The sequence below is a fragment of the Giraffa tippelskirchi genome, chromosome X, assembly GCF_054371585.1.
Source record: "Giraffa tippelskirchi isolate mGirTip1 chromosome X, T2T-mGirTip1v1.2.pri, whole genome shotgun sequence".
In the NCBI taxonomy this organism is placed as follows: Eukaryota; Metazoa; Chordata; class Mammalia; order Artiodactyla; family Giraffidae; genus Giraffa; species Giraffa tippelskirchi.
The window spans coordinates 37,254,917-37,281,989 of NC_137289.1; the positions used below are offsets into that span (position 1 = coordinate 37,254,917).

Consider the following 27,073-nt stretch of genomic DNA (forward strand, 5'->3'; position numbering starts at 1 on the left):
TGCAGGTCAGAAAGATGATTTTCTGAAGTATTTTAGTGCAGTTTATACTGGTTCCATGGAGGTCCGTCCTTAATGTTGAGACTGAACAAAGGCATGGTTAGTTCCGCAACCTGAGTCCTTCTAAACCTACCGAAGTAGCCTTCCTGCAGGATGGGCCAGGTGTCCGGCGGCAGGAACTTCAGCGCCTTGTTCCTGAACATGGCCGCCACCGACAGCACGCCCCCGAGGGCTTGACAGCCAGGGGCTCCTTGGTGGGCGAGCCCGGCCCCAAACAGCACTACCTGTTGCTCCCACACCGGCTCTGGTGAGGTGCCAGGCAGTCAGGTTCGCCCAGGATCTTCTGAGTGCTCGAAACCCTCACTCCCCAGGGCCTCTCTTCACAGGCCTTCCCCCAGCAGGATCCGCAGGAAGGGCCTGCACGCCTTGCTCAAAATGGTTCCGCTTGCTGGCAGTGTTGCTCCAGAAATGCCAGCCACCCTCTGGAGCTGGGCGCCTCCCTCCGCCCTTTGCGTGTTCAGAAAGGCCCATGGTAGCCAAAAACACCTTCCAAACTCTGCCAGCTGGGTTGGCTCCACTGGAATGTTGGGGAAAGACCCGTGTCGTCTTTCGGGGGCTCTCCTGGGCTGGAAGACCATAGGGAAAAGGGCATCCAGAGGAGCCGTCCAACTCTGGGTCCACGTCCACAGCAGTCTCTGGGACTCTGAGGCGAGTGGCCTGGCCGCTGCCTCCTGGGGAGACCGGGAAGTGATGGATTCTGTCACTTTGTTGTTACTGATGAGGGTTAGGATCAGAATTACCTGGATGATTCACGAATTAGGGTTTGGTTGAAAACCCTTGCCACGTGGACTACATCCAGGTTCTAGCCGTGCATCGTAGTGTGTGCTCCTGTCATAATGGGTCCTTTTGCAATAGGTGTAGACATTGGTCCCCACAGAGCACTCTTACTTAAGTGGCTCCGTCCACTTTGGTAACTTGTTTCTAGCTAGGTGACTGAGTGTGCTGAACAAACCCTAGTCTTATGTCATGTGTCCCTTCTGCCAGGACACTCATCCCTCATGAGAATCAATTAAGTGCTGAGCGGGAGAACGTTTGTGTATCTGTGCATGCAGGGCTAACAGGTTATTCTTTTCGGAAACCTCAGGGCCGGTAGTGTAGGTGAGCAGAAAAGGGCATCGGTATGTTAGACCGCAGCCTCAGTCCACAACACTGAGTCTAAATGGTTACAGTGAGTTACATCACAGTGGGTTTGCAGTATAAGGTCCAGACCATCTAGACATTTATGCTGACTTCTCCTAGGGGTAGGTAGTGTGGTTTGATCGGGTGTTTTGGTTTGTTTTCTCTTAATGGGACTTTGTGGTGACTGGTGTGTTTTTTGTTTTCGTTGGTTACTTATCGTTTTCAAGCCGAATTCTTCCTGAAGGATATTGATCTGCATCTGCGGCAAAGGTATTCAACGGTATTTTCTTTCCTCTTCATGTCACGGTTTGCTAAAATAATGAAAGAGAGTGATCAAGGGCTCATATGTTGCCCTGGTGTGGAGCAAGCGTTGAGGCACAGACGAAGAGCAGACAGTGATTTCAGACGTCTCATAGGTACGTAACACAGCCCTCAGTTGTGCTTTGGTTCCGTTACCCGCTTCTGAACAGTAGGCACCTCTCTCAGGGCAGGTCTCTCACTGAACTTCTCGGGTTACTGTCTGGTTAGTAGCGTGTTCAGGCATACTTCGTCGCCATAGTTGTATCATCGTACTGATCAGAAACGTTTTCCCTGTTTGCTTCAACTACCAACCCTTTGCAAGTTGAAAGGTGCCCGAATTGCATTTAAACTCAAGCCCGGCAAGGGCCATTATTTTCCTGGAGCCGATGTCACACATCTGATGGGTGTGGAAGCGAACTCCCAGGTGTACTTTGTGTTTTCCTCCTTTGCAGGTCAGAAAGATGATTTTCTGAAGCATTTTAGTGCAGTTTATACTGGTTCCATGGAGGTCCATCCTTAATGCTGAGACTGAGCAAAGGCATGGTTAGTTCAGCAACCTGAGTCCTTCTAAACCTACCAAAGTAGCCTTCCTGCAGGATGGGCCAGGTGGCCGGCGGCAGGAGCTTCAGCGCCTTGTTCCTGAACATGCCGTCACCGACAGCACGCCCCCGAGGGCTTGACAGCCAGGGGCTCCTTGGTGGGCGAGCCCGGCCCCAAACAGCACTACCTGTTGCTCCCACACCGGCTCTGGTGAGGTGCCAGGCAGTCAGGTTCGCCCAGGATCTTCTGAGTGCTCGAAACCCTCACTCCCCAGGGCCTCTCTTCACAGGCCTTCCCCCAGCAGGATCCGCAGGAAAGGCCTGCACGCCTTGCTCAAAATGGTTCCGCTTGCTGGCAGTGTTGCTCCAGAAATGCCAGCCACCCTCTGGAGCTGGGCGCCTCCCTCCGCCATTTGCGTGTTCAGAAAGGCCCATGGTAGCGAAAAACACCTTCCAAACTCTGCCAGCTGGGTTGGCTCTACTGGAATGTTGGGGAAAGACCCGTGTCCTCTTTCGGGGGCTCTCCTGGGCTGGAAGACCATAGGGAAAAGGGCATCCAGAGGAGCCGTCCAACTCTGGGTCCACGTCCACAGCAGTCTCTGGGACTCTGAGGCGAGTGGCCTGGCCGCTGCCTCCTGGGGAGACCGGGAAGTGATGGATTCTGTCACTTTGTTGTTACTGATGAGGGTTAGGATCAGAATTACCTGGATGATTCACGAATTAGGGTTTGGTTGAAAACCCTTGCCACGTGGACTACATCCAGGTTCTAGCCGTGCATCGTAGTGTGTGCTCCTGTCATAATGGGTCCTTTTGCAATAGGTGTAGACATTGGTCCCCACAGAGCACTCTTACTTAAGTGGCTCCGTCCACTTTGGTAACTTGTTTCTAGCTAGGTGACTGAGTGTGCTGAACAAACCCTAGTCTTATGTCATGTGTCCCTTCTGCCAGGACACTCATCCCTCATGCGAATCAATTAAGTGCTGAGCGGGAGAACGTTTGTGTATCTGTGCATGCAGGGCTAACAGGTTATTCTTTTCGGAAACCTCAGGGCCGGTAGTGTAGGTGAGCAGAAAAGGGCATCGGTATGTTAGACCGCAGCCTCAGTCCACAACACTGAGTCTAAATGGTTACAGTGAGTTACATCACAGTGGGTTTGCAGTATAAGGTCCAGACCATCTAGACATTTATGCTGACTTCTCCTAGGGGTAGGTAGTGTGGTTTGATGGGGTGTTTTGGTTTGTTTTCTCTTAATGGGACTTTGTGGTGACTGGTGTGTTTTTTGTTTTCGTTGGTTACTTATCGTTTTCAAGCCGAATTCTTCCTGAAGGATATTGATCTGCATCTGTGGCAAAGGTATTCAACGGTATTTTCTTTCCTTTTCAGGTCGCGGTTTGCTAAAATAATGAAAGAGAGTGATCAACGGCTCATATGTTGCCTTGGTGTGGAGCCAGCGTTGAGGCACAGACGAAGAGCAGACACTGATTTCAGACGTCTCATAGGTACGTAACACAGCCCTCAGTTGTGCTTTGGTTCCGTTACCCGCTTCTGAACAGTAGGCACCTCTCTCAGGGCTGGTCTCTCACTGAACTTCTCGGGTTACTGTCTGGTTAGTAGCGTGTTCAGGCATACTTCGTCGCCATAGTTGTATCATCGTAATGATCAGAAACGTTTTCCCTGTTTGCTTCAACTACCAACCCTTTGCAAGTTCAAAGGTGCCCGAATTCCATTTAAACTCAAGCCCGGCAAGGGCCATTATTTTCCTGGAGCCGATATCACACATCTGATGGGTGTGGAAGCGAACTCCCAGGTGTACTTTGTGTTTTCCTCCTTTGCAGGTCAGAAAGATGATTTTCTGAAGTATTTTAGTGCAGTTTATACTGGTTCCATGGAGGTCCGTCCTTAATGCTGAGACTGAGCAAAGGCATGGTTAGTTCAGCAACCTGAGTCCTTCTAAACCTACCGAAGTAGCCTTCCTGCAGGATGGGCCAGGTGTCCGGCGGCAGGAACTTCAGCGCCTTGTTCCTGAACATGGCCGCCACCGACAGCACGCCCCCGAGGGCTTGACAGCCAGGGGCTCCTTGGTGGGCGAGCCCGGCCCCAAACAGCACTACCTGTTGCTCCCACACCGGCTCTCGTGAGGTGCCAGGCAGTCAGGTTCGCCCAGGATCTTCTGAGTGCTCGAAACCCTCACTCCCCAGGGCCTCTCTTCACAGGCCTTCCCCCAGCAGGATCCGCAGGAAGGGCCTGCACGCCTTGCTCAAAATGGTTCCGCTTGCTGGCAGTGTTGCTCCAGAAATGCCAGCCACCCTCTGGAGCTGGGCGCCTCCCTCCGCCCTTTGCGTGTTCAGAAAGGCCCATGGTAGCCAAAAACACCTTCCAAACTCTGCCAGCTGGGTTGGCTCCACTGGAATGTTGGGGAAAGACCCGTGTCGTCTTTCGGGGGCTCTCCTGGGCTGGAAGACCATAGGGAAAAGGGCATCCAGAGGAGCCGTCCAACTCTGGGTCCACGTCCACAGCAGTCTCTGGGACTCTGAGGCGAGTGGCCTGGCCGCTGCCTCCTGGGGAGACCGGGAAGTGATGGATTCTGTCACTTTGTTGTTACTGATGAGGGTTAGGATCAGAATTACCTGGATGATTCACGAATTAGGGTTTGGTTGAAAACCCTTGCCACGTGGACTACATCCAGGTTCTAGCCGTGCATCGTAGTGTGTGCTCCTGTCATAATGGGTCCTTTTGCAATAGGTGTAGACATTGGTCCCCACAGAGCACTCTTACTTAAGTGGCTCCGTCCACTTTGGTAACTTGTTTCTAGCTAGGTGACTGAGTGTGCTGAACAAACCCTAGACTTATGTCATGTGTCCCTTCTGCCAGGACACTCATCCCTCATGGGAATCAATTAAGGGCTGCGCGGGAGAACGTTTGTGTATCTGTGCATGCAGGGCTAACAGGTTATTCTTTTCGGAAACCTCAGGGCCGGTAGTGTAGGTGAGCAGAAAAGGGCATCGGTATGTTAGACCGCAGCCTCAGTCCACAACACTGAGTCTAAATGGTTACAGTGAGTTACATCACAGTGGGTTTGCAGTATAAGGTCCAGACCATCTAGACATTTATGCTGACTTCTCCTAGGGGTAGGTAGTGTGGTTTGATCGGGTGTTTTGGTTTGTTTTCTCCAAATGGGACTTTGTGGTGACTGGTGTGTTTTTTGTTTTCGTTGGTTACTTATCGTTTTCAAGCCGAATTCTTCCTGAAGGATATTGATCTGCATCTGTGGCAAAGGTATTCAACGGTATTTTCTTTCCTTTTCAGGTCGCGGTTTGCTAAAATAATGAAAGAGAGTGATCAACGGCTCATATGTTGCCTTGGTGTGGAGCCAGCGTTGAGGCACAGACGAAGAGCAGACACTGATTTCAGACGTCTCATAGGTACGTAACACAGCCCTCAGTTGTGCTTTGGTTCCGTTACCCGCTTCTGAACAGTAGGCACCTCTCTCAGGGCAGGTCTCTCACTGAACTTCTCGGGTTACTGTCTGGTTAGTAGCGTGTTCAGACATACTTCGTCGCCATAGTTGTATCATCGTAATGATCAGAAACGTTTTCCCTGTTTGCTTCAACTACCAACCATTTGCAAGTTGAAAGGTGCCCGAATTCCATTTAAACTCAAGCCCGGCAAGGGCCATTATTTTCCTGGAGCCGATGTCACACATCTGATGGGTGTGGAAGCGAACTCCCAGGTGTACTTTGTGTTTTCCTCCTTTGCAGGTCAGAAAGATGATTTTCTGAAGTATTTTAGTGCAGTTTATACTGGTTCCATGGAGGTCCGTCCTTAATGTTGAGACTGAACAAAGGCATGGTTAGTTCCGCAACCTGAGTCCTTCTAAACCTACCGAAGTAGCCTTCCTGCAGGATGGGCCAGGTGTCCGGCGGCAGGAACTTCAGCGCCTTGTTCCTGAACATGGCCGCCACCGACAGCACGCCCCCGAGGGCTTGACAGCCAGGGGCTCCTTGGTGGGCGAGCCCGGCCCCAAACAGCACTACCTGTTGCTCCCACACCGGCTCTCGTGAGGTGCCAGGCAGTCAGGTTCGCCCAGGATCTTCTGAGTGCTCGAAACCCTCACTCCCCAGGGCCTCTCTTCACAGGCCTTCCCCCAGCAGGATCCGCAGGAAGGGCCTGCACGCCTTGCTCAAAATGGTTCCGCTTGCTGGCAGTGTTGCTCCAGAAATGCCAGCCACCCTCTGGAGCTGGGCGCCTCCCTCCGCCCTTTGCGTGTTCAGAAAGGCCCATGGTAGCCAAAAACACCTTCCAAACTCTGCCAGCTGGGTTGGCTCCACTGGAATGTTGGGGAAAGACCCGTGTCGTCTTTCGGGGGCTCTCCTGGGCTGGAAGACCATAGGGAAAAGGGCATCCAGAGGAGCCGTCCAACTCTGGGTCCACGTCCACAGCAGTCTCTGGGACTCTGAGGCGAGTGGCCTGGCCGCTGCCTCCTGGGGAGACCGGGAAGTGATGGATTCTGTCACTTTGTTGTTACTGATGAGGGTTAGGATCAGAATTACCTGGATGATTCACGAATTAGGGTTTGGTTGAAAACCCTTGCCACGTGGACTACATCCAGGTTCTAGCCGTGCATCGTAGTGTGTGCTCCTGTCATAATGGGTCCTTTTGCAATAGGTGTAGACATTGGTCCCCACAGAGCACTCTTACTTAAGTGGCTCCGTCCACTTTGGTAACTTGTTTCTAGCTAGGTGACTGAGTGTGCTGAACAAACCCTAGTCTTATGTCATGTGTCCCTTCTGCCAGGACACTCATCCCTCATGCGAATCAATTAAGTGCTGAGCGGGAGAACGTTTGTGTATCTGTGCATGCAGGGCTAACAGGTTATTCTTTTCGGAAACCTCAGGGCCGGTAGTGTAGGTGAGCAGAAAAGGGCATCGGTATGTTAGACCGCAGCCTCAGTCCACAACACTGAGTCTAAATGGTTACAGTGAGTTACATCACAGTGGGTTTGCAGTATAAGGTCCAGACCATCTAGACATTTATGCTGACTTCTCCTAGGGGTAGGTAGTGTGGTTTGATCGGGTGTTTTGGTTTGTTTTCTCTTAATGGGACTTTGTGGTGACTGGTGTGTTTTTTGTTTTCGTTGGTTACTTATCGTTTTCAAGCCGAATTCTTCCTGAAGGATATTGATCTGCATCTGCGGCAAAGGTATTCAACGGTATTTTCTTTCCTCTTCATGTCACGGTTTGCTAAAATAATGAAAGAGAGTGATCAAGGGCTCATATGTTGCCCTGGTGTGGAGCAAGCGTTGAGGCACAGACGAAGAGCAGACAGTGATTTCAGACGTCTCATAGGTACGTAACACAGCCCTCAGTTGTGCTTTGGTTCCGTTACCCGCTTCTGAACAGTAGGCACCTCTCTCAGGGCAGGTCTCTCACTGAACTTCTCGGGTTACTGTCTGGTTAGTAGCGTGTTCAGGCATACTTCGTCGCCATAGTTGTATCATCGTAATGATCAGAAACGTTTTCCCTGTTTGCTTCAACTACCAACCCTTTGCAAGTTGAAAGGTGCCCGAATTGCATTTAAACTCAAGCCCGGCAAGGGCCATTATTTTCCTGGAGCCGATGTCACACATCTGATGGGTGTGGAAGCGAACTCCCAGGTGTACTTTGTGTTTTCCTCCTTTGCAGGTCAGAAAGATGATTTTCTGAAGCATTTTAGTGCAGTTTATACTGGTTCCATGGAGGTCCATCCTTAATGCTGAGACTGAGCAAAGGCATGGTTAGTTCAGCAACCTGAGTCCTTCTAAACCTACCAAAGTAGCCTTCCTGCAGGATGGGCCAGGTGGCCGGCGGCAGGAGCTTCAGCGCCTTGTTCCTGAACATGCCGTCACCGACAGCACGCCCCCGAGGGCTTGACAGCCAGGGGCTCCTTGGTGGGCGAGCCCGGCCCCAAACAGCACTACCTGTTGCTCCCACACCGGCTCTGGTGAGGTGCCAGGCAGTCAGGTTCGCCCAGGATCTTCTGAGTGCTCGAAACCCTCACTCCCCAGGGCCTCTCTTCACAGGCCTTCCCCCAGCAGGATCCGCAGGAAAGGCCTGCACGCCTTGCTCAAAATGGTTCCGCTTGCTGGCAGTGTTGCTCCAGAAATGCCAGCCACCCTCTGGAGCTGGGCGCCTCCCTCCGCCATTTGCGTGTTCAGAAAGGCCCATGGTAGCGAAAAACACCTTCCAAACTCTGCCAGCTGGGTTGGCTCCACTGGAATGTTGGGGAAAGACCCGTGTCCTCTTTCGGGGGCTCTCCTGGGCTGGAAGACCATAGGGAAAAGGGCATCCAGAGGAGCCGTCCAACTCTGGGTCCACGTCCACAGCAGTCTCTGGGACTCTGAGGCGAGTGGCCTGGCCGCTGCCTCCTGGGGAGACCGGGAAGTGATGGATTCTGTCACTTTGTTGTTACTGATGAGGGTTAGGATCAGAATTACCTGGATGATTCACGAATTAGGGTTTGGTTGAAAACCCTTGCCACGTGGACTACATCCAGGTTCTAGCCGTGCATCGTAGTGTGTGCTCCTGTCATAATGGGTCCTTTTGCAATAGGTGTAGACATTGGTCCCCACAGAGCACTCTTACTTAAGTGGCTCCGTCCACTTTGGTAACTTGTTTCTAGCTAGGTGACTGAGTGTGCTGAACAAACCCTAGTCTTATGTCATGTGTCCCTTCTGCCAGGACACTCATCCCTCATGCGAATCAATTAAGTGCTGAGCGGGAGAACGTTTGTGTATCTGTGCATGCAGGGCTAACAGGTTATTCTTTTCGGAAACCTCAGGGCCGGTAGTGTAGGTGAGCAGAAAAGGGCATCGGTATGTTAGACCGCAGCCTCAGTCCACAACACTGAGTCTAAATGGTTACAGTGAGTTACATCACAGTGGGTTTGCAGTATAAGGTCCAGACCATCTAGACATTTATGCTGACTTCTCCTAGGGGTAGGTAGTGTGGTTTGATGGGGTGTTTTGGTTTGTTTTCTCTTAATGGGACTTTGTGGTGACTGGTGTGTTTTTTGTTTTCGTTGGTTACTTATCGTTTTCAAGCCGAATTCTTCCTGAAGGATATTGATCTGCATCTGTGGCAAAGGTATTCAACGGTATTTTCTTTCCTTTTCAGGTCGCGGTTTGCTAAAATAATGAAAGAGAGTGATCAACGGCTCATATGTTGCCTTGGTGTGGAGCCAGCGTTGAGGCACAGACGAAGAGCAGACACTGATTTCAGACGTCTCATAGGTACGTAACACAGCCCTCAGTTGTGCTTTGGTTCCGTTACCCGCTTCTGAACAGTAGGCACCTCTCTCAGGGCTGGTCTCTCACTGAACTTCTCGGGTTACTGTCTGGTTAGTAGCGTGTTCAGGCATACTTCGTCGCCATAGTTGTATCATCGTAATGATCAGAAACGTTTTCCCTGTTTGCTTCAACTACCAACCCTTTGCAAGTTCAAAGGTGCCCGAATTCCATTTAAACTCAAGCCCGGCAAGGGCCATTATTTTCCTGGAGCCGATATCACACATCTGATGGGTGTGGAAGCGAACTCCCAGGTGTACTTTGTGTTTTCCTCCTTTGCAGGTCAGAAAGATGATTTTCTGAAGTATTTTAGTGCAGTTTATACTGGTTCCATGGAGGTCCGTCCTTAATGCTGAGACTGAGCAAAGGCATGGTTAGTTCAGCAACCTGAGTCCTTCTAAACCTACCAAAGTAGCCTTCCTGCAGGATGGGCCAGGTGGCCGGCGGCAGGAGATTCAGCGCCTTGTTCCTGAACATGGCCGCCACCGACAGCACGCCCCCGAGGGCTTGACAGCCAGGGGCTCCTTGGTGGGCGAGCCCGGCCCCAAACAGCACTACCTGTTGCTCCCACACCGGCTCTGGTGAGGTGCCAGGCAGTCAGGTTCGCCCAGGATCTTCTGAGTGCTCGAAACCCTCACTCCCCAGGGCCTCTCTTCACAGGCCTTCCCCCAGCAGGATCCGCAGGAAGGGCCTGCACGCCTTGCTCAAAATGGTTCCGCTTGCTGGCAGTGTTGCTCCAGAAATGCCAGCCACCCTCTGGAGCTGGGCGCCTCCCTCCGCCCTTTGCGTGTTCAGAAAGGCCCATGGTAGCCAAAAACACCTTCCAAACTCTGCCAGCTGGGTTGGCTCCACTGGAATGTTGGGGAAAGACCCGTGTCCTCTTTCGGGGGCTCTCCTGGGCTGGAAGACCATAGGGAAAAGGGCATCCAGAGGAGCCGTCCAACTCTGGGTCCACGTCCACAGCAGTCTCTGGGACTCTGAGGCGAGTGGCCTGGCCGGTGCCTCCTGGGGAGACCGGGAAGTGATGGATTCTGTCACTTTGTTGTTACTGATGAGGGTTAGGATCAGAATTACCTGGATGATTCACGAATTAGGGTTTGGTTGAAAACCCTTGCCTCGTGGAATACATCCAGGTTCTAGCCGTGCATCGTAGTGTGTGCTCCTGTCATAATGGGTCCTTTTGCAATAGGTGTAGACATTGGTCCCCACAGAGCACTCTTACTTAAGTGGCTCCGTCCACTTTGGTAACTTGTTTCTAGCTAGGTGACTGAGTGTGCTGAACAAACCCTAGACTTATGTCATGTGTCCCTTCTGCCAGGACACTCATCCCTCATGGGAATCAATTAAGTGCTGAGTGGGAGAACGTTTGTGTATCTGTGCATGCAGGGCTAACAGGTTATTCTTTTCGGAAACCTCAGGGCCGGTAGTGTAGGTGAGCAGAAAAGGGCATCGGTATGTTAGACCGCAGCCTCAGTCCACAACACTGAGTCTAAATGGTTACAGTGAGTTACATCACAGTGGGTTTGCAGTATAAGGTCCAGACCATCTAGACATTTATGCTGACTTCTCCTAGGGATAGGTAGTGTGGTTTGATCGGGTGTTTTGGTTTGTTTTCTCTTAATGGGACTTTGTGGTGACTGGTGTGTTTTTTATTTTCGTTGGTTACTTATCGTTTTCAAGCCGAATTCTTCCTGAAGGATATTGATCTGCATCTGTGGCAAAGGTATTCAACGGTATTTTCTTTCCTTTTCAGGTCGCGGTTTGCTAAAATAATGAAAGAGAGTGATCAACGGCTCATATGTTGCCTTGGTGTGGAGCCAGCGTTGAGGCACAGACGAAGAGCAGACACTGATTTCAGACGTCTCATAGGTACGTAACACAGCCCTCAGTTGTGCTTTGGTTCCGTTACCCGCTTCTGAACAGTAGGCACCTCTCTCAGGGCAGGTCTCTCACTGAACTTCTCGGGTTACTGTCTGGTTAGTAGCGTGTTCAGACATACTTCGTCGCCATAGTTGTATCATCGTAATGATCAGAAACGTTTTCCCTGTTTGCTTCAACTACCAACCCTTTGCAAGTTCAAAGGTGCCCGAATTCCATTTAAACTCAAGCCCGGCAAGGGCCATTATTTTCCTGGAGCCGATGTCACACATCTGATGGGTGTGGAAGCGAACTCCCAGGTGTACTTTGTGTTTTCCTCCTTTGCAGGTCAGAAAGATGATTTTCTGAAGTATTTTAGTGCAGTTTATACTGGTTCCATGGAGGTCCGTCCTTAATGCTGAGACTGAGCAAAGGCATGGTTAGTTCAGCAACCTGAGTCCTTCTAAACCTACCGAAGTAGCCTTCCTGCAGGATGGGCCAGGTGGCCGGCGGCAGGAGCTTCAGCGCCTTGTTCCTGAACATGGCCGCCACCGACAGCACGCCCCCGAGGGCTTGACAGCCAGGGGCTCCTTGGTGGGCGAGCCCGGCCCCAAACAGCACTACCTGTTGCTCCCACACCGGCTCTCGTGAGGTGCCAGGCAGTCAGGTTCGCCCAGGATCTTCTGAGTGCTCGAAACCCTCACTCCCCAGGGCCTCTCTTCACAGGCCTTCCCCCAGCAGGATCCGCAGGAAGGGCCTGCACGCCTTGCTCAAAATGGTTCCGCTTGCTGGCAGTGTTGCTCCAGAAATGCCAGCCACCCTCTGGAGCTGGGCGCCTCCCTCCGCCCTTTGCGTGTTCAGAAAGGCCCATGGTAGCCAAAAACACCTTCCAAACTCTGCCAGCTGGGTTGGCTCCACTGGAATGTTGGGGAAAGACCCGTGTCGTCTTTCGGGGGCTCTCCTGGGCTGGAAGACCATAGGGAAAAGGGCATCCAGAGGAGCCGTCCAACTCTGGGTCCACGTCCACAGCAGTCTCTGGGACTCTGAGGCGAGTGGCCTGGCCGCTGCCTCCTGGGGAGACCGGGAAGTGATGGATTCTGTCACTTTGTTGTTACTGATGAGGGTTAGGATCAGAATTACCTGGATGATTCACGAATTAGGGTTTGGTTGAAAACCCTTGCCACGTGGACTACATCCAGGTTCTAGCCGTGCATCGTAGTGTGTGCTCCTGTCATAATGGGTCCTTTTGCAATAGGTGTAGACATTGGTCCCCACAGAGCACTCTTACTTAAGTGGCTCCGTCCACTTTGGTAACTTGTTTCTAGCTAGGTGACTGAGTGTGCTGAACAAACCCTAGACTTATGTCATGTGTCCCTTCTGCCAGGACACTCATCCCTCATGGGAATCAATTAAGGGCTGAGCGGGAGAACGTTTGTGTATCTGTGCATGCAGGGCTAACAGGTTATTCTTTTCGGAAACCTCAGGGCCGGTAGTGTAGGTGAGCAGAAAAGGGCATCGGTATGTTAGACCGCAGCCTCAGTCCACAACACTGAGTCTAAATGGTTACAGTGAGTTACATCACAGTGGGTTTGCAGTATAAGGTCCAGACCATCTAGACATTTATGCTGACTTCTCCTAGGGGTAGGTAGTGTGGTTTGATCGGGTGTTTTGGTTTGTTTTCTCCAAATGGGACTTTGTGGTGACTGGTGTGTTTTTTGTTTTCGTTGGTTACTTATCGTTTTCAAGCCGAATTCTTCCTGAAGGATATTGATCTGCATCTGTGGCAAAGGTATTCAACGGTATTTTCTTTCCTTTTCAGGTCGCGGTTTGCTAAAATAATGAAAGAGAGTGATCAACGGCTCATATGTTGCCTTGGTGTGGAGCCAGCGTTGAGGCACAGACGAAGAGCAGACACTGATTTCAGACGTCTCATAGGTACGTAACACAGCCCTCAGTTGTGCTTTGGTTCCGTTACCCGCTTCTGAACAGTAGGCACCTCTCTCAGGGCAGGTCTCTCACTGAACTTCTCGGGTTACTGTCTGGTTAGTAGCGTGTTCAGACATACTTCGTCGCCATAGTTGTATCATCGTAATGATCAGAAACGTTTTCCCTGTTTGCTTCAACTACCAACCCTTTGCAAGTTCAAAGGTGCCCGAATTCCATTTAAACTCAAGCCCGGCAAGGGCCATTATTTTCCTGGAGCCGATGTCACACATCTGATGGGTGTGGAAGCGAACTCCCAGGTGTACTTTGTGTTTTCCTCCTTTGCAGGTCAGAAAGATGATTTTCTGAAGTATTTTAGTGCAGTTTATACTGGTTCCATGGAGGTCCGTCCTTAATGTTGAGACTGAACAAAGGCATGGTTAGTTCCGCAACCTGAGTCCTTCTAAACCTACCGAAGTAGCCTTCCTGCAGGATGGGCCAGGTGTCCGGCGGCAGGAACTTCAGCGCCTTGTTCCTGAACATGGCCGCCACCGACAGCACGCCCCCGAGGGCTTGACAGCCAGGGGCTCCTTGGTGGGCGAGCCCGGCCCCAAACAGCACTACCTGTTGCTCCCACACCGGCTCTCGTGAGGTGCCAGGCAGTCAGGTTCGCCCAGGATCTTCTGAGTGCTCGAAACCCTCACTCCCCAGGGCCTCTCTTCACAGGCCTTCCCCCAGCAGGATCCGCAGGAAGGGCCTGCACGCCTTGCTCAAAATGGTTCCGCTTGCTGGCAGTGTTGCTCCAGAAATGCCAGCCACCCTCTGGAGCTGGGCGCCTCCCTCCGCCCTTTGCGTGTTCAGAAAGGCCCATGGTAGCCAAAAACACCTTCCAAACTCTGCCAGCTGGGTTGGCTCCACTGGAATGTTGGGGAAAGACCCGTGTCGTCTTTCGGGGGCTCTCCTGGGCTGGAAGACCATAGGGAAAAGGGCATCCAGAGGAGCCGTCCAACTCTGGGTCCACGTCCACAGCAGTCTCTGGGACTCTGAGGCGAGTGGCCTGGCCGCTGCCTCCTGGGGAGACCGGGAAGTGATGGATTCTGTCACTTTGTTGTTACTGATGAGGGTTAGGATCAGAATTACCTGGATGATTCACGAATTAGGGTTTGGTTGAAAACCCTTGCCACGTGGACTACATCCAGGTTCTAGCCGTGCATCGTAGTGTGTGCTCCTGTCATAATGGGTCCTTTTGCAATAGGTGTAGACATTGGTCCCCACAGAGCACTCTTACTTAAGTGGCTCCGTCCACTTTGGTAACTTGTTTCTAGCTAGGTGACTGAGTGTGCTGAACAAACCCTAGACTTATGTCATGTGTCCCTTCTGCCAGGACACTCATCCCTCATGGGAATCAATTAAGGGCTGAGCGGGAGAACGTTTGTGTATCTGTGCATGCAGGGCTAACAGGTTATTCTTTTCGGAAACCTCAGGGCCGGTAGTGTAGGTGAGCAGAAAAGGGCATCGGTATGTTAGACCGCAGCCTCAGTCCACAACACTGAGTCTAAATGGTTACAGTGAGTTACATCACAGTGGGTTTGCAGTATAAGGTCCAGACCATCTAGACATTTATGCTGACTTCTCCTAGGGGTAGGTAGTGTGGTTTGATCGGGTGTTTTGGTTTGTTTTCTCCAAATGGGACTTTGTGGTGACTGGTGTGTTTTTTGTTTTCGTTGGTTACTTATCGTTTTCAAGCCGAATTCTTCCTGAAGGATATTGATCTGCATCTGTGGCAAAGGTATTCAACGGTATTTTCTTTCCTTTTCAGGTCGCGGTTTGCTAAAATAATGAAAGAGAGTGATCAACGGCTCATATGTTGCCTTGGTGTGGAGCCAGCGTTGAGGCACAGACGAAGAGCAGACACTGATTTCAGACGTCTCATAGGTACGTAACACAGCCCTCAGTTGTGCTTTGGTTCCGTTACCCGCTTCTGAACAGTAGGCACCTCTCTCAGGGCAGGTCTCTCACTGAACTTCTCGGGTTACTGTCTGGTTAGTAGCGTGTTCAGACATACTTCGTCGCCATAGTTGTATCATCGTAATGATCAGAAACGTTTTCCCTGTTTGCTTCAACTACCAACCATTTGCAAGTTCAAAGGTGCCCGAATTCCATTTAAACTCAAGCCCGGCAAGGGCCATTATTTTCCTGGAGCCGATGTCACACATCTGATGGGTGTGGAAGCGAACTCCCAGGTGTACTTTGTGTTTTCCTCCTTTGCAGGTCAGAAAGATGATTTTCTGAAGTATTTTAGTGCAGTTTATACTGGTTCCATGGAGGTCCGTCCTTAATGTTGAGACTGAACAAAGGCATGGTTAGTTCCGCAACCTGAGTCCTTCTAAACCTACCGAAGTAGCCTTCCTGCAGGATGGGCCAGGTGTCCGGCGGCAGGAACTTCAGCGCCTTGTTCCTGAACATGGCCGCCACCGACAGCACGCCCCCGAGGGCTTGACAGCCAGGGGCTCCTTGGTGGGCGAGCCCGGCCCCAAACAGCACTACCTGTTGCTCCCACACCGGCTCTCGTGAGGTGCCAGGCAGTCAGGTTCGCCCAGGATCTTCTGAGTGCTCGAAACCCTCACTCCCCAGGGCCTCTCTTCACAGGCCTTCCCCCAGCAGGATCCGCAGGAAAGGCCTGCACGCCTTGCTCAAAATGGTTCCGCTTGCTGGCAGTGTTGCTCCAGAAATGCCAGCCACCCTCTGGAGCTGGGCGCCTCCCTCCGCCCTTTGCGTGTTCAGAAAGGCCCATGGTAGCCAAAAACACCTTCCAAACTCTGCCAGCTGGGTTGGCTCCACTGGAATGTTGGGGAAAGACCCGTGTCCTCTTTCGGGGGCTCTCCTGGGCTGGAAGACCATAGGGAAAAGGGCATCCAGAGGAGCCGTCCAACTCTGGGTCCACGTCCACAGCAGTCTCTGGGACTCTGAGGCGAGTGGCCTGGCCGCTGCCTCCTGGGGAGACCGGGAAGTGATGGATTCTGTCACTTTGTTGTTACTGATGAGGGTTAGGATCAGAATTACCTGGATGATTCACGAATTAGGGTTTGGTTGAAAACCCTTGCCACGTGGACTACATCCAGGTTCTAGCCGTGCATCGTAGTGTGTGCTCCTGTCATAATGGGTCCTTTTGCAATAGGTGTAGACATTGGTCCCCACAGAGCACTCTTACTTAAGTGGCTCCGTCCACTTTGGTAACTTGTTTCTAGCTAGGTGACTGAGTGTGCTGAACAAACCCTAGTCTTATGTCATGTGTCCCTTCTGCCAGGACACTCATCCCTCATGCGAATCAATTAAGTGCTGAGCGGGAGAACGTTTGTGTATCTGTGCATGCAGGGCTAACAGGTTATTCTTTTCGGAAACCTCAGGGCCGGTAGTGTAGGTGAGCAGAAAAGGGCATCGGTATGTTAGACCGCAGCCTCAGTCCACAACACTGAGTCTAAATGGTTACAGTGAGTTACATCACAGTGGGTTTGCAGTATAAGGTCCAGACCATCTAGACATTTATGCTGACTTCTCCTAGGGGTAGGTAGTGTGGTTTGATGGGGTGTTTTGGTTTGTTTTCTCTTAATGGGACTTTGTGGTGACTGGTGTGTTTTTTGTTTTCGTTGGTTACTTATCGTTTTCAAGCCGAATTCTTCCTGAAGGATATTGATCTGCATCTGTGGCAAAGGTATTCAACGGTATTTTCTTTCCTTTTCAGGTCGCGGTTTGCTAAAATAATGAAAGAGAGTGATCAACGGCTCATATGTTGCCTTGGTGTGGAGCCAGCGTTGAGGCACAGACGAAGAGCAGACACTGATTTCAGACGTCTCATAGGTACGTAACACAGCCCTCAGTTGTGCTTTGGTTCCGTTACCCGCTTCTGAACAGTAGGCACCTCTCTCAGGGCAGGTCTCTCACTGAACTTCTCGGGTTACTGTCTGGTTAGTAGCGTGTTCAGACATACTTCGTCGCCATAGTTGTATCATCGTAATGATCAGAAACGTTTTCCCTGTTTGCTTCAACTACCAACCCTTTGCAAGTTCAAAGGTGCCCGAATTCCATTTAAACTCAAGCCCGGCAAGGGCCATTATTTTCCTGGAGCCGATGTCACACATCTGATGGGTGTGGAAGCGAACTCCCAGGTGTACTTTGTGTTTTCCTCCTTTGCAGGTCAGAAAGATGATTTTCTGAAGTATTTTAGTGCAGTTTATACTGGTTCCATGGAGGTCCGTCCTTAATGCTGAGACTGAGCAAAGGCATGGTTAGTTCCGCAACCTGAGTCCTTCTAAACCTACCGAAGTAGCCTTCCTGCAGGATGGGCCAGGTGTCCGGCGGCAGGAGCTTCAGCGCCTTGTTCCTGAACATGGCCGCCACCGACAGCACGCCCCCGAGGGCTTGACAGCCAGGGGCTCCTTGGTGGGCGAGCCCGGCCCCAAACAGCACTACCTGTTGCTCCCACACCGGCTCTGGTGAGGTGCCAGGCAGTCAGGTTCGCCCAGGATCTTCTGAGTGCTCGAAACCCTCACTCCCCAGGGCCTCTCTTCACAGGCCTTCCCCCAGCAGGATCCGCTGGAAGGGCCTGCACGCCTTGCTCAAAATGGTTCCGCTTGCTGGCAGTGTTGCTCCAGAAATGCCAGCCACCCTCTGGAGCTGGGCGCCTCCCTCCGCCCTTTGCATGTTCAGAAAGGCCCATGGTAGCCAAAAACACTTTTCAAACTCTGCCAGCTGGGTTGGCTCCACTGGAATGTTGGGGAAAGACCCGTGTCGTCTTTCGGGGGCTCTCCTGGGCTGGAAGACCATAGGGAAAAGGGCATCCAGAGGAGCCGTCCAACTCTGGGTCCACGTCCACAACAGTCTCTGGGACTCTGAGGCGAGTGGCCTGGCCGCTGCCTCCTGGGGAGACCGGGAAGTGATGGATTCTGTCACTTTGTTGTTACTGATGAGGGTTAGGATCAGAATTACCTGGATGATTCACGAATTAGGGTTTGGTTGAAAACCCTTGCCACGTGGACTACATCCAGGTTCTAGCCGTGCATCGTAGTGTGTGCTCCTGTCATAATGGGTCCTTTTGCAATAGGTGTAGACATTGGTCCCCACAGAGCACTCTTACTTAAGTGGCTCCGTCCACTTTGGTAACTTGTTTCTAGCTAGGTGACTGAGTGTGCTGAACAAACCCTAGACTTATGTCATGTGTCCCTTCTGCCAGGACACTCATCCCTCATGGGAATCAATTAAGGGCTGAGCGGGAGAACGTTTGTGTATCTGTGCATGCAGGGCTAACAGGTTATTCTTTTCGGAAACCTCAGGGCCGGTAGTGTAGGTGAGCAGAAAAGGGCATCGGTATGTTAGACCGCAGCCTCAGTCCACAACACTGAGTCTAAATGGTTACAGTGAGTTACATCACAGTGGGTTTGCAGTATAAGGTCCAGACCATCTAGACATTTATGCTGACTTCTCCTAGGGGTAGGTAGTGTGGTTTGATCGGGTGTTTTGGTTTGTTTTCTCCAAATGGGACTTTGTGGTGACTGGTGTGTTTTTTGTTTTCGTTGGTTACTTATCGTTTTCAAGCCGAATTCTTCCTGAAGGATATTGATCTGCATCTGTGGCAAAGGTATTCAACGGTATTTTCTTTCCTTTTCAGGTCGCGGTTTGCTAAAATAATGAAAGAGAGTGATCAACGGCTCATATGTTGCCTTGGTGTGGAGCCAGCGTTGAGGCACAGACGAAGAGCAGACACTGATTTCAGACGTCTCATAGGTACGTAACACAGCCCTCAGTTGTGCTTTGGTTCCGTTACCCGCTTCTGAACAGTAGGCACCTCTCTCAGGGCAGGTCTCTCACTGAACTTCTCGGGTTACTGTCTGGTTAGTAGCGTGTTCAGACATACTTCGTCGCCATAGTTGTATCATCGTAATGATCAGAAACGTTTTCCCTGTTTGCTTCAACTACCAACCATTTGCAAGTTCAAAGGTGCCCGAATTCCATTTAAACTCAAGCCCGGCAAGGGCCATTATTTTCCTGGAGCCGATGTCACACATCTGATGGGTGTGGAAGCGAACTCCCAGGTGTACTTTGTGTTTTCCTCCTTTGCAGGTCAGAAAGATGATTTTCTGAAGTATTTTAGTGCAGTTTATACTGGTTCCATGGAGGTCCGTCCTTAATGTTGAGACTGAACAAAGGCATGGTTAGTTCCGCAACCTGAGTCCTTCTAAACCTACCGAAGTAGCCTTCCTGCAGGATGGGCCAGGTGTCCGGCGGCAGGAACTTCAGCGCCTTGTTCCTGAACATGGCCGCCACGGACAGCACGCCCCCGAGGGCTTGACAGCCAGGGGCTCCTTGGTGGGCGAGCCCGGCCCCAAACAGCACTACCTGTTGCTCCCACACCGGCTCTCGTGAGGTGCCAGGCAGTCAGGTTCGCCCAGGATCTTCTGAGTGCTCGAAACCCTCACTCCCCAGGGCCTCTCTTCACAGGCCTTCCCCCAGCAGGATCCGCAGGAAGGGCCTGCACGCCTTGCTCAAAATGGTTCCGCTTGCTGGCAGTGTTGCTCCAGAAATGCCAGCCACCCTCTGGAGCTGGGCGCCTCCCTCCGCCCTTTGCGTGTTCAGAAAGGCCCATGGTAGCCAAAAACACCTTCCAAACTCTGCCAGCTGGGTTGGCTCCACTGGAATGTTGGGGAAAGACCCGTGTCGTCTTTCGGGGGCTCTCCTGGGCTGGAAGACCATAGGGAAAAGGGCATCCAGAGGAGCCGTCCAACTCTGGGTCCACGTCCACAGCAGTCTCTGGGACTCTGAGGCGAGTGGCCTGGCCGCTGCCTCCTGGGGAGACCGGGAAGTGATGGATTCTGTCACTTTGTTGTTACTGATGAGGGTTAGGATCAGAATTACCTGGATGATTCACGAATTAGGGTTTGGTTGAAAACCCTTGCCACGTGGACTACATCCAGGTTCTAGCCGTGCATCGTAGTGTGTGCTCCTGTCATAATGGGTCCTTTTGCAATAGGTGTAGATATTGGTCCCCACAGAGCACTCTTACTTAAGTGGCTCCGTCCACTTTGGTAACTTGTTTCTAGCTAGGTGACTGAGTGTGCTGAACAAACCCTAGTCTTATGTCATGTGTCCCTTCTGCCAGGACACTCATCCCTCATGCGAATCAATTAAGTGCTGAGCGGGAGAACGTTTGTGTATCTGTGCATGCAGGGCTAACAGGTTATTCTTTTCGGAAACCTCAGGGCCGGTAGTGTAGGTGAGCAGAAAAGGGCATCGGTATGTTAGACCGCAGCCTCAGTCCACAACACTGAGTCTAAATGGTTACAGTGAGTTACATCACAGTGGGTTTGCAGTATAAGGTCCAGACCATCTAGACATTTATGCTGACTTCTCCTAGGGGTAGGTAGTGTGGTTTGATGGGGTGTTTTGGTTTGTTTTCTCTTAATGGGACTTTGTGGTGACTGGTGTGTTTTTTGTTTTCGTTGGTTACTTATCGTTTTCAAGCCGAATTCTTCCTGAAGGATATTGATCTGCATCTGTGGCAAAGGTATTCAACGGTATTTTCTTTCCTTTTCAGGTCGCGGTTTGCTAAAATAATGAAAGAGAGTGATCAACGGCTCATATGTTGCCTTGGTGTGGAGCCAGCGTTGAGGCACAGACGAAGAGCAGACACTGATTTCAGACGTCTCATAGGTACGTAACACAGCCCTCAGTTGTGCTTTGGTTCCGTTACCCGCTTCTGAACAGTAGGCACCTCTCTCAGGGCAGGTCTCTCACTGAACTTCTCGGGTTACTGTCTGGTTAGTAGCGTGTTCAGGCATACTTCGTCGCCATAGTTGTATCATCGTAATGATCAGAAACGTTTTCCCTGTTTGCTTCAACTACCAACCCTTTGCAAGTTCAAAGGTGCCCGAATTCCATTTAAACTCAAGCCCGGCAAGGGCCATTATTTTCCTGGAGCCGATGTCACACATCTGATGGGTGTGGAAGCGAACTCCCAGGTGTACTTTGTGTTTTCCTCCTTTGCAGGTCAGAAAGATGATTTTCTGAAGTATTTTAGTGCAGTTTATACTGGTTCCATGGAGGTCCGTCCTTAATGCTGAGACTGAGCAAAGGCATGGTTAGTTCAGCAACCTGAGTCCTTCTAAACCTACCAAAGTAGCCTTCCTGCAGGATGGGCCAGGTGGCCGGCGGCAGGAGATTCAGCGCCTTGTTCCTGAACATGGCCGCCACCGACAGCACGCCCCCGAGGGCTTGACAGCCAGGGGCTCCTTGGTGGGCGAGCCCGGCCCCAAACAGCACTACCTGTTGCTCCCACACCGGCTCTGGTGAGGTGCCAGGCAGTCAGGTTCGCCCAGGATCTTCTGAGTGCTCGAAACCCTCACTCCCCAGGGCCTCTCTTCACAGGCCTTCCCCCAGCAGGATCCGCAGGAAGGGCCTGCACGCCTTGCTCAAAATGGTTCCGCTTGCTGGCAGTGTTGCTCCAGAAATGCCAGCCACCCTCTGGAGCTGGGCGCCTCCCTCCGCCCTTTGCGTGTTCAGAAAGGCCCATGGTAGCCAAAAACACCTTCCAAACTCTGCCAGCTGGGTTGGCTCCACTGGAATGTTGGGGAAAGACCCGTGTCCTCTTTCGGGGGCTCTCCTGGGCTGGAAGACCATAGGGAAAAGGGCATCCAGAGGAGCCGTCCAACTCTGGGTCCACGTCCACAGCAGTCTCTGGGACTCTGAGGCGAGTGGCCTGGCCGCTGCCTCCTGGGGAGACCGGGAAGTGATGGATTCTGTCACTTTGTTGTTACTGATGAGGGTTAGGATCAGAATTACCTGGATGATTCACGAATTAGGGTTTGGTTGAAAACCCTTGCCTCGTGGAATACATCCAGGTTCTAGCCGTGCATCGTAGTGTGTGCTCCTGTCATAATGGGTCCTTTTGCAATAGGTGTAGACATTGGTCCCCACAGAGCACTCTTACTTAAGTGGCTCCGTCCACTTTGGTAACTTGTTTCTAGCTAGGTGACTGAGTGTGCTGAACAAACCCTAGACTTATGTCATGTGTCCCTTCTGCCAGGACACTCATCCCTCATGGGAATCAATTAAGTGCTGAGTGGGAGAACGTTTGTGTATCTGTGCATGCAGGGCTAACAGGTTATTCTTTTCGGAAACCTCAGGGCCGGTAGTGTAGGTGAGCAGAAAAGGGCATCGGTATGTTAGACCGCAGCCTCAGTCCACAACACTGAGTCTAAATGGTTACAGTGAGTTACATCACAGTGGGTTTGCAGTATAAGGTCCAGACCATCTAGACATTTATGCTGACTTCTCCTAGGGATAGGTAGTGTGGTTTGATCGGGTGTTTTGGTTTGTTTTCTCTTAATGGGACTTTGTGGTGACTGGTGTGTTTTTTCTTTTCGTTGGTTACTTATCGTTTTCAAGCCGAATTCTTCCTGAAGGATATTGATCTGCATCTGTGGCAAAGGTATTCAACGGTATTTTCTTTCCTTTTCAGGTCGCGGTTTGGTAAAATAATGAAAGAGAGTGATCAACGGCTCATATGTTGCCTTGGTGTGGAGCCAGCGTTGAGGCACAGACGAAGAGCAGACACTGATTTCAGACGTCTCATAGGTACGTAACACAGCCCTCAGTTGTGCTTTGGTTCCGTTACCCGCTTCTGAACAGTAGGCACCTCTCTCAGGGCAGGTCTCTCACTGAACTTCTCGGGTTACTGTCTGGTTAGTAGCGTGTTCAGACATACTTCGTCGCCATAGTTGTATCATCGTAATGATCAGAAACGTTTTCCCTGTTTGCTTCAACTACCAACCCTTTGCAAGTTCAAAGGTGCCCGAATTCCATTTAAACTCAAGCCCGGCAAGGGCCATTATTTTCCTGGAGCCGATGTCACACATCTGATGGGTGTGGAAGCGAACTCCCAGGTGTACTTTGTGTTTTCCTCCTTTGCAGGTCAGAAAGATGATTTTCTGAAGTATTTTAGTGCAGTTTATACTGGTTCCATGGAGGTCCGTCCTTAATGCTGAGACTGAGCAAAGGCATGGTTAGTTCAGCAACCTGAGTCCTTCTAAACCTACCGAAGTAGCCTTCCTGCAGGATGGGCCAGGTGGCCGGCGGCAGGAGCTTCAGCGCCTTGTTCCTGAACATGGCCGCCACCGACAGCACGCCCCCGAGGGCTTGACAGCCAGGGGCTCCTTGGTGGGCGAGCCCGGCCCCAAACAGCACTACCTGTTGCTCCCACACCGGCTCTGGTGAGGTGCCAGGCAGTCAGGTTCGCCCAGGATCTTCTGAGTGCTAGAAACCCTCACTCCCCAGGGCCTCTCTTCACAGGCCTTCCCCCAGCAGGATCCGCAGGAAGGGCCTGCACGCCTTGCTCAAAGTGGTTCCGCTTGCTGGCAGTGTTGCTTCAGAAATGCCAGCCACCCTCTGAGGCTGGGCGCCTCCCTCCGCCCTTTGTGTGTTCAGAAAGGCCCATGGTAGCCAAAAACACCTTCCAAACTCTGCCAGCTGGGTTGGCTCCACTGGAATGTTGGGGAAAGACCCGTGTCCTCTTTCGGGGGCTCTCCTGGGCTGGAAGACCATAGGGAAAAGGGCATCCAGAGGAGCCGTCCAACTCTGGGTCCACGTCCACAGCAGTCTCTGGGACTCTGAGGCGAGTGGCCTGGCCGCTGCCTCCTGGGGAGACCGGGAAGTGATGGATTCTGTCACTTTGTTGTTACTGATGAGGGTTAGGATCAGAATTACCTGGATGATTCACGAATTAGGGTTTGGTTGAAAACCCTTGCCACGTGGACTACATCCAGGTTCTAGCCGTGCATCGTAGTGTGTGCTCCTGTCATAATGGGTCCTTTTGCAATAGGTGTAGACATTGGTCCCCACAGAGCACTCTTACTTAAGTGGCTCCGTCCACTTTGGTAACTTGTTTCTAGCTAGGTGACTGAGTGTGCTGAACAAACCCTAGTCTTATGTCATGTGTCCCTTCTGCCAGGACAGTCATCCCTCATGGGAATCAATTAAGTGCTGAGCGGGAGAACGTTTGTGTATCTGTGCATGCAGGGCTAACAGGTTATTCTTTTCGGAAACCTCAGGGCCGGTAGTGTAGGTGAGCAGAAAAGGGCATCGGTATGTTAGACCGCAGCCTCAGTCCACAACACTGAGTCTAAATGGTTACAGTGAGTTACATCACAGTGGGTTTGCAGTATAAGGTCCAGACCATCTAGACATTTATGCTGACTTCTCCTAGGGGTAGGTAGTGTGGTTTGATGGGGTGTTTTGGTTTGTTTTCTCTTAATGGGACTTTGTGGTGACTGGTGTGTTTTTTGTTTTCGTTGGTTACTTATCGTTTTCAAGCCGAATTCTTCCTGAAGGATATTGATCTGCATCTGTGGCAAAGGTATTCAACGGTATTTTCTTTCCTTTTCAGGTCGCGGTTTGCTAAAATAATGAAAGAGAGTGATCAACGGCTCATATGTTGCCTTGGTGTGGAGCCAGCGTTGAGGCACAGACGAAGAGCAGACACTGATTTCAGACGTCTCATAGGTACGTAACACAGCCCTCAGTTGTGCTTTGGTTCCGTTACCCGCTTCTGAACAGTAGGCACCTCTCTCAGGGCAGGTCTCTCACTGAACTTCTCGGGTTACTGTCTGGTTAGTAGCGTGTTCAGGCATACTTCGTCGCCATAGTTGTATCATCGTAATGATCAGAAACGTTTTCCCTGTTTGCTTCAACTACCAACCCTTTGCAAGTTCAAAGGTGCCCGAATTCCATTTAAACTCAAGCCCGGCAAGGGCCATTATTTTCCTGGAGCCGATGTCACACATCTGATGGGTGTGGAAGCGAACTCCCAGGTGTACTTTGTGTTTTCCTCCTTTGCAGGTCAGAAAGATGATTTTCTGAAGTATTTTAGTGCAGTTTATACTGGTTCCATGGAGGTCCGTCCTTAATGCTGAGACTGAGCAAAGGCATGGTTAGTTCAGCAACCTGAGTCCTTCTAAACCTACCGAAGTAGCCTTCCTGCAGGATGGGCCAGGTGGCCGGCGGCAGGAGCTTCAGCGCCTTGTTCCTGAACATGGCCGCCACCGACAGCACACCCCCGAGGGCTTGACAGCCAGGGGCTCCTTGGTGGGCGAGCCCGGCCCCAAACAGCACTACCTGTTGCTCCCACACCGGCTCTGGTGAGGTGCCAGGCAGTCAGGTTCGCCCAGGATCTTCTGAGTGCTCGAAACCCTCACTCCCCAGGGCCTCTCTTCACAGGCCTTCCCCCAGCAGGATCCGCAGGAAGGGCCTGCACGCCTTGCTCAAAATGGTTCCGCTTGCTGGCAGTGTTGCTCCAGAAATGCCAGCCACCCTCTGGAGCTGGGCGCCTCCCTCCGCCCTTTGCGTGTTCAGAAAGGCCCATGATAGCCAAAAACACCTTCCAAACTCTGCCAGCTGGGTTGGCTCCACTGGAATGTTGGGGAAAGACCCGTGTCCTCTTTCGGGGGCTCTCCTGGGCTGGAAGACCATAGGGAAAAGGGCATCCAGAGGAGCCGTCCAACTCTGGGTCCACGTCCACAGCAGTCTCTGGGACTCTGAGGCGAGTGGCCTGGCCGCTGCCTCCTGGGGAGACCGGGAAGTGATGGATTCTGTCACTTTGTTGTTACTGATGAGGGTTAGGATCAGAATTACCTGGATGATTCACGAATTAGGGTTTGGTTGAAAACCCTTGCCACGTGGAATACATCCAGGTTCTAGCCGTGCATCGTAGTGTGTGCTCCTGTCATAATGGGTCCTTTTGCAATAGGTGTAGACATTGGTCCCCACAGAGCACTCTTACTTATGTGGCTCCATCCACTTTGGTAACTTGTTTCTAGCTAGGTGACTGAGTGTGCTGAACAAACCCTAGACTTATGTCACGTGTCCCTTCTGCCAGGACACTCATCCCTTATGGGAATCAATTAAGTGCTGAGCGGGAGAACGTTTGTGTATCTGTGCATGCAGGGCTAACAGGTTATTCTTTTCGGAAACCTCAGGGCCGGTAGTGTAGGTGAGCAGAAAAGGGCATCGGTATGTTAGACCGCAGCCTCAGTCCACAACACTGAGTCTAAATGGTTACAGTGAGTTACATCACAGTGGGTTTGCAGTATAAGGTCCAGACCATCTAGACATTTATGCTGACTTCTCCTAGGGGTAGGTAGTGTGGTTTGATCGGGTGTTTTGGTTTGTTTTCTCCAAATGGGACTTTGTGGTGACTGGTGTGTTTTTTGTTTTCGTTGGTTACTTATCGTTTTCAAGCCGAATTCTTCCTGAAGGATATTCATCTGCATCTGTGGCAAAGGTATTCAACGGTATTTTCTTTCCTTTTCAGGTCGCGGTTTGCTAAAATAATGAAAGAGAGTGATCAACGGCTCATATGTTGCCTTGGTGTGGAGCCAGCGTTGAGGCACAGACGAAGAGCAGACACTGATTTCAGACGTCTCATAGGTACGTAACACAGCCCTCAGTTGTGCTTTGGTTCCGTTACCCGCTTCTGAACAGTAGGCACCTCTCTCAGGGCAGGTCTCTCACTGAACTTCTCGGGTTACTGTCTGGTTAGTAGCGTGTTCAGACATACTTCGTCGCCATAGTTGTATCATCGTAATGATCAGAAACGTTTTCCCTGTTTGCTTCAACTACCAACCCTTTGCAAGTTCAAAGGTGCCCGAATTCCATTTAAACTCAAGCCCGGCAAGGGCCATTATTTTCCTGGAGCCGATGTCACACATCTGATGGGTGTGGAAGCGAACTCCCAGGTGTACTTTGTGTTTTCCTCCTTTGCAGGTCAGAAAGATGATTTTCTGAAGTATTTTAGTGCAGTTTATACTGGTTCCATGGAGGTCCGTCCTTAATGCTGAGACTGAGCAAAGGCATGGTTAGTTCAGCAACCTGAGTCCTTCTAAACCTACCAAAGTAGCCTTCCTGCAGGATG

At 51.4% G+C, this 27,073-nt stretch overlaps 1 long non-coding RNA gene across 1 annotated transcript in view; it reads left to right on the forward strand.

Annotated features, from left to right (window-relative positions):
- Positions 1-27,073, forward strand: part of LOC145536423 (uncharacterized) — a 111,442-nt gene that overhangs the window by 31,008 nt on the left and 53,361 nt on the right. Inside the window, exons 17-30 of the long non-coding RNA XR_014075838.1 lie at positions 1,404-1,592; positions 3,399-3,514; positions 5,322-5,437; positions 7,172-7,360; positions 9,167-9,282; positions 11,090-11,205; positions 13,013-13,128; positions 14,936-15,051; positions 16,859-16,974; positions 18,782-18,897; positions 20,705-20,820; positions 22,628-22,743; positions 24,551-24,666; positions 26,474-26,589. This is a non-coding gene — a long non-coding RNA (uncharacterized LOC145536423). The remainder of the gene's footprint in view (positions 1-1,403; positions 1,593-3,398; positions 3,515-5,321; positions 5,438-7,171; positions 7,361-9,166; positions 9,283-11,089; positions 11,206-13,012; positions 13,129-14,935; positions 15,052-16,858; positions 16,975-18,781; positions 18,898-20,704; positions 20,821-22,627; positions 22,744-24,550; positions 24,667-26,473; positions 26,590-27,073) is intronic.